Raw genomic sequence first — 7388 nt, 5'->3', positions numbered from 1 at the left:
AAGGAAGGAAGGAAGGAAGGAAGGAAGGAAGGAAGGAAGGAAGGAAGGAAGGAAGGAAGATAGACCCCAAAGCAGAATGTTTCCAGCTAAAACCATGCATTTTTTCACAAAAGGTAAGCTAATTTGAAGATCCCAGGTCCATTTGGGGTCCCTTGACAACTTATTCCAAGGTATAAGCTTGGTTTGGAAGATCAGAGGTGTTCAGTCAATCAATAAACATTTATTAAGTTCCTACTATGTGCCAGAATTGTGCTAAACACTGGGGATACAAAAAAAAAGCAAAAGATAGTCCCTGCCCTCAAAGAGCTTATAATCTAATGGGGGAGATAACTCATTCAAAGACACTGAAAAGGGAGGGGGAAGGAAGGGAAGGTACCCAGCATGGGCACATAGTAAGATCCTGTGGTCAGGTGGGAAATGATGAGGTTTCTATCCTGGGCTCCCTACTTAAATAAAGGAGCTGAGAGGAGCTCTGCAATGTCTACCTCCACCCTCTCCAATCAGAGGGAGAAAGTGACCATGGGGCAGGAGGTAGTGAGGAGGTTTGAGTTTCATATTTGATGAAGGAAAATGCGTTTCTTAAAACAATGGAAAAGTCCAGTAGAGCAGCCAGGTGAGAAGTGGATGAGGTGTCTATGCTGGGTCTCCTCCTTAAATAAAGGATCTGAAAGGAGCTCTCTGATGTCTACTCTCCACCTTCTCCAATCAGAGCTACTCATCTAGGTCTTCAATATCCTCAGTATCAATGTGGTTTGAAGAAACAAAGAAACAGGAACAGTCTCAATAACAGAGACTAATATTGGGATTTTCCTCCCCTCCTCCCCCCCTCCCACTTCCTCAAAGACTTTCTCTGAAATTCTGTGGTCATGAAATGGATAACTTGGAGACAAATTTGGGTTTCAGGATTGTGTAATGTGGGGAGGTGGGGGAGGGGGAGGGAAAAGGATATTTGGCTGATAATCCAACATCTAATTATCCAGGTATTTTCCTTGCTCCTGGCAAGCTGCCCGCAAGTGAAAGCACTTTGAAACCTGCAAACTCCACAGCCTGACATGTTCTCCAATGAAATTCTTTCCATTCATTATGCTGCCTGCCTATGGTGTTACTCATAAGTTGGGAGGCCAAGAGCAGGAGCACAATTATTTTATTCAATTACGGTTCTGATGTAGGCTTCTAACACGCCTAAGCCAGACTCTTGTTAAAAACTTCCACAGCTTATCAGACTTTTGTGGAGTCCACTCAAGGGAGCCTAGGATCTTATTTTCAAGATTGAGACCTAATCTAGCCTGAAGAGTGTACACACCTCTCAGCCTGAAATAAAGCCATAATTCTGTGAAAACACAAAAATCCCCTTTCCTTGGCATTTTCCCCCCTGCGGACAGAAAGCCTCGGGGTAAAGAAGTAGATTTGTTTTTAAAAATTCATGCTTAACAAAATGAAATTCAGGGCACATTGAGGAGAAATGTAGCAGAGGGTTTCTTAGCCACCTGGAAGTAAGAGTGGATCATACAGAAATGTGAAGCAGATCAAACAGAGCAGGCTGCCATTGGGGACACCCCTCATTGGAGGTCTCCAAGCAAAGGTGGGATAGTAATTGTATCATAGATTAGAGCTGGAAGGGACCTTGGTGACCATTTTACAAATATGGACTTGGGTACAGTGGAATACCCAGCTATAATCCCTGCAAGGATGAGGCTAGTAGATCTCTAAAACTTGGGAGTTCTGAGCTACACTGTTGTTCAGTAATTTCAGTTGTTCCAACTCTCCATGACCCCATTTGGGATTTTCTTGGCAAAGATGCTGGAGGGGTTTGCCATTTCTTTCTCCAGCTCACTTTACAGATGAGGAAACTGAGGCAAGCAGGGTTAAATGACTTGCCCCAGATCACACAGCTAGTAAGATCTGAGGCCAGATTTGAACTCAGGTCTTTCTGACTCCATACCAGGCACTGTACCACCCTAGGTGACCCCTGAGCTACAGTAAACTAATGCTATCTAGTGTCTGCCCTGAGTAAGCTTCAATATGGTGAACCCCAAGAAGTGGGGGAGATGAAGAGGCAAACTAACAGAGACCAGAAATGGAGCTCCTCTGCCAATCAATAATGGGATCTGTCTCATGACTGGGAGACTCAGTCTCAAAACAAAAACAAAACAAAACCAGATGAGAAAACTGAGGCACAGAGAAGTTAAGGAGTTAAGCCAGGTTCACACAGCTAATAAGTGTTATGAGGTGAAATAACACTTGTCAGATACATAGTAGAGGGAACTTTAATTATTCATTGGACTAGATGAAGGTCCTTGATGTCCCTTTCAACTTGCAAATGTGGTAGAGTAAGTTTGAGGCCTTACCACCATCCCTTTCTCCCTTTAAAATAATTTCATTTTGTCTCCACCTTTCCCCATTCACACTTTTTATCCTCAACATGTTCTATCCCTTCCTTCCTAACCTCCCCATCTCTGACCCAAATTATCATTGACCTGTCCTGGTTTCTATCTTCTTAGGGTCCTTCTTTCTTAATGTTGGTGAGCTTACCTGATAAGCTCAACTATGCCAATGTGAGAATGGATGTGAATGAGTTTCAAGCACTTAATTCATTTGAACAGAACCTTCCACAGACAGATCTTGACCACAAAGAAGTTACTCTAAGAACTTCTGGTCCAGTGGCAGGCAAAAGAGTTGTCAAGTCAACAGGTATTTATTAAGTGCTTACTATGTACAAAACACTATGCAAAGCACTAGAGATACAAAGAAAGGCAAGAAGCATTCCTTGCCCTCAGGGAGCTCAAACATGCAAACGGCTATGTTTTTTTGTTGTTCAATCATTTTCTGTCATGTCCGTCTCCAGAACAGTTTGCCATTTCCTTCTCCTGCTCATTTTACAGATGAGAAAACTCATCTGCAAGGGTTAACTACAAACAAAATATATACAGTATTAAAATGAAGATAATCTGAGAAGGAAAGGGGGGCTGTGAAAGGCTCCTTACAGAAGGTGGGGTTCAAGATGAGGCTTGCAGGAAGCCAGGGAAGCCAAGAAGCAGAGATGAGAAGGGAAAGGATTCCAGACATGAGAGACAGCCAGTGAAAATGAATGGAGTCAAGAGAAGAAAGTGTTTGCTTGAGGATCTGCAAGGTGGGCAGTATCACCAAATCATTGAGTACATTGAGGAGAATAAAGTATAAGAAGGCTGGAAAGATAGTGGGGAGTGTAAGTGTTTCAGGGAGAAGAAGGCCTTTCAGCACCTCTTAAATCATAATACTTAGGCTATTTTCTACTCCACCTATGCATAAGGTCAGGATTCATACCCATCTCTAGCATAATAAGCCCCCTTGTTTAAATTATATGACCACACTGTGTCCTTCTAGTGTTAATGGCAATTGTGCAAGCTTTAGGAGCTGCCTTAAAAGACTTGAATTGATTAATTCTACTGCAATCCTCCTGGATGATGCTTTTTCCATTTCAAAGCACTTTCATACATGTAGGCATAAGATTAGAGGATGATTGATTTAGAGTTGAAAGGGCCCTCAGAGTTTGTCTAGTCTAACACCATTATTTTACAGATGAGGCAACTGAGGCCCAGTGATTTTAAATGACTTCTACAAGATCACAGAGAACTGGGTTTTGAAATTCAGTTGTCTGTGTTCAGAAGTAACACTCTTGACCCTATACCATGACCTTTCCATAGCCCTGTAAAGTAGGTAAGGTAGGTAAGCCAAGCATCCTCATCTGAAAGCTCAGGAAATTGAGCCTCAGCAAAGTAAACTGACTGGCACAAAGCCACACAGAAAGCTAGGGGTAGAATTGGGACTATAACCTAGAATTTCTGACTTCTACATAGAATCTCTTTCTACCACAGCCTACCACTTCACATAAGGAAAAGAAAGCACCCATGCCCTACGTCTAGGCTTAATTGGTTGCCAGCAATATGTAAAGTGAGCTAGGTCAAAGGGTGGATGTCCCAAAGAGAAGAGACTTTAGGGAGTATAGGATCATAAGATCATAGATTTGGAACTGGAAAGGACTTCTTGTCCAACCGTTTCATTTTACAGGTGAGAAAACTGAGGCTCAGAAGGGTTAATCATAATAGTAGCTAGAATTTATATAGGGCTTTAAGGTTTGCCAAGTGCAAATATGTATATGTATATATACATATATATATACATATATACACACATACATGTATGTATACATATTACATTATATTATATATATGTACATATACATATATATAATATGATCCTAAAAAAAAAAAGCAATCTTGTAAGGCAGGTGTTATTGTTATTCCCATCTTGCAGAAGAAGAAACTGAAGCCAAGAGAGGTTAAATGATTTGCCCAGGATCATCCAGCTAATAAGTATCTGAGACAGAACATGAACTCACATCTTCCTAACTCCAGGCCACTGCATCAAGTTACTTACCAAGAAGATGATGGGGAGAGAGAATTATGAATGACCAGAGCTGGCAGTTCAGGTTACATTCAAAGCTCAACGGGCTGTCCTTGCAGCAGATGACCCTGTTGCTTTAATTCTGGGCCATCTGGGTCTCCCCTAAACAGCAAATTTGTCATAGTCCAGTTTTCTCAGTCTGGGCCCTGATGACCTCATACTGTTAAGATAACAAAGCAGGAGTGAATTGGTTAAAAGCAGCACTCTAAGAAAAGAATGAGTCCCTTGTGAAGCAAGAATCGTTATTGAACAGGTCTCTACCTTGTTACTTAATGTCTTGCCTGCCAAGAACCTGATTCAAAAATGTGGGTTATGTAGGATTTCTTCATTTCATAATTCTTTCATAAGCATTTCTTTTGTGTGAGGAGGGTAATTCCCCTGTTTCCGAGTTGCAGGCCCTCTTACACAATGCTCTTGCCTTGTGAATGCTGGCTTTTTGGTGTGCAGGTCAGTGGAGTGTTGGGTGGGGAGTGATGAGGAAGCTTGCTTTGGCCTGCCAGGGACCAACATTCATACTCCATGAGATCATCTAGGCAGCAAACAGGGACACTGTCCCACAGAGCCTTCCTCTCTGGGTCCTTGAGCTGTGCCCAGAGACCAGAGGAGCGTGGAAAGGCTGGACACTGTATTAAAAAAATCTTCAAGGCTGGAGCCAAGGACTTGAGAAACAAGTATCTTGATGGTCCTTAAAGTTTCGTTGAAATTCTTTCCATTGGAAAGTTGTGACAACAAAGAGCTGGCCTGAGAATGGACTTTCTCAGGGCCCTCTGACATATAACTTAATGTTAAAAATCCCAAACAAGAAAAAATTCATACCATCCTTCCCTTCCTCCCTCTCTGATGTATTCTCTTCCTCCTCTCTACCTCTATCTCTCCATTTTCCCACCTCTCTCTCATTCTGACCCTATATCTCCACTGAACTTATGAGGCCCCCAACTCTTCATGTTGAGTGCTTCATATTTCAGGTGTTATCTGAAATCCAGGGGACTATATAAATTCCCTTCTCACGTCCCATCAGGGAACCACCGTGAAAAAGTATCATTGGCTTCACCTCTCAGGCCTGCTGACCTCCTCAAGGTGACTGCTTTTGCTTGGTGGTACATCTAGCTCTTGGAAGCAGCTAGGTGGTACAGTGGATGGAGTGCTGGGACTAAAGTCAGGAAGACTCATCTTCATGAGCTCAAATCTGGTCCCAGACACTTACTAGCTGTGTGACCTTGGGCATGTTACTTAACCCTGTTTGCCTCAATTCCCTCATCTGTAAAATGAGGTGGAGAAGGAAATGGAAAATTACTTTAGTATCCAAATTGGGGTCATGAAGAATCAGACCCAATTGAAAAGCAACACAATAACAACAACAACAACAATATTTAGCTCTCTGGGGCAGCTAGGTGGCTCAGTGGATAGAGCACTGAACCTTCAGTCAGGAAGACCTAAGTTCAAATCCGGCCTCAAACACTTATTAACTGTGTGACCCTGGGCAATTCACTTAACCTCTGTTTGCCTTAATCTACTGGAGAAGGAAATGGAAAACCACTCCGGTATCTTTGCCAAGAAAATCTCATGGACAGTACTGGCATGCTATGGACAGAGTCACAGAGTTGAAGCAGTACTCAACCTGACTGAACTCCAAAAGGAGTCTGAAGCAAGGGACAAAGATCAGGTAGAGTTGTGTTTCTCCTAGATTACAAGCTTCTTGGGGCAGGCAGCAAGAGTTAGGGGTTGACCAGACGCTATTGATTAGCAGGTAAACTCAAGAGCCCTTGGAGTAGCAGTGTCCCCCAGAACAGAAGGATCAAACACTTGGGGCCAACACTCTCTTGCTGTGGGAATCAGATGAAAATGTAATTGGGAAATAATTACCAAAATAAATACAGCAGTCAGGGATCCTTATGTAGGGATTAATGACCTCCATTCCTATATGAGTGTGACACCATGGCCCCAGAACAAGACCTTGATCCCCGTCTGGCCACCATATTCGTTGTCCAAGGGTGTGATAGTAAATGATTAACATCCAGGTCTCTGATAAACAAAAGGTAAACAAGACACATTTTTAGGTTTAATCTGCATTGTTAATATTTTCTCCATCACTTTCTTAAGTCTAGACAAGCAACAAAACAATAAATCAAGGCCTGATTTGTAGCTCAATTTTGTGGTGTAAATGGCTCACAGCTGCTTGGAGGCAGTTGATTAGAACAGTATCTAGTCCTGGAGTCAGGAAAAAAAGTGAGTTTAAAGCTAGCCACAGACCCTTAGTAGCTTGTGTGACCCTGGACAAGATAGTTAAGTTCTATCTGCCTCAATTTCATTGACTCTAAAATGGGGATTATAATAGAATCTACCTCCAGGTAGATAAAATGAGATGATATTTGTAAAGTGCTTTGCACAGAGCCTGGCACATAGCAGATACTTACTAAGTGCTTATTCTCTTTCCCACCTCTCCTTCCCTTCATACTAAAAGCTTAGTTCCCAGGGCCTGCACATAGTTAAATGTTTAATAAATGCTTATGGACTGATTTTTCTCTATTTTGCCTGTCATTCATTCAACATGCTCCCTCCAGACTAGACTTCTTAAGATTTTTTGAGTGCCTTCACAGGGCAATTTGGGGAATGGGGTATCAGTTCCTTAAGTTTATCTTACTACTGGGCAACTCATTTCACCTTGGATCCTTTCTTCCGCCTATACCAGTGGGATTGTAAGATTTAAAGCAGAAAAGAAGCTTAGAAATCTAAATAACCCCCATTTTACAGATGAGGAAACAAAGACCCAAAGAGCTTGGTGACACGCCTAAGGTCACATAGGTCTGGCAGGGATTCACACCAAGGTTCTCTGTTGCCATATCCACTGTTCTTTCCACCATCACTCAATCAATGCCTCTAGTAAAAATTGTTTTATTGCATTCTTTAGATGGAGGAAGGATGCACAGAACACTTTATACCCAGCC

General features: G+C 42.3%; 1 long non-coding RNA gene across 3 annotated transcripts in view; it reads right to left on the bottom strand.

The window, feature by feature from the left end:
* Window positions 1–4610, bottom strand: part of LOC114052501 — a 62787-nt gene extending 58177 nt beyond the window's left edge. For all 3 annotated transcript variants that reach the window (XR_003570251.1, XR_003570250.1, XR_003570252.1), the window contains exon 1: window positions 4417–4610. This is a non-coding gene — a long non-coding RNA (uncharacterized LOC114052501). The remainder of the gene's footprint in view (window positions 1–4416) is intronic.
* Between the last annotated feature and the right edge of the window lie 2778 nt (window positions 4611–7388).

Source organism: Vombatus ursinus, unplaced genomic scaffold, assembly GCF_900497805.2.
Source record: "Vombatus ursinus unplaced genomic scaffold, bare-nosed wombat genome assembly UNPS02014807.1, whole genome shotgun sequence".
Lineage (NCBI taxonomy): Eukaryota > Metazoa > Chordata > Mammalia > Diprotodontia > Vombatidae > Vombatus > Vombatus ursinus.
The sequence above is the reverse complement of the archived record's forward strand: the minus strand, read 5'-3'. Positions and strand labels throughout refer to the sequence as shown.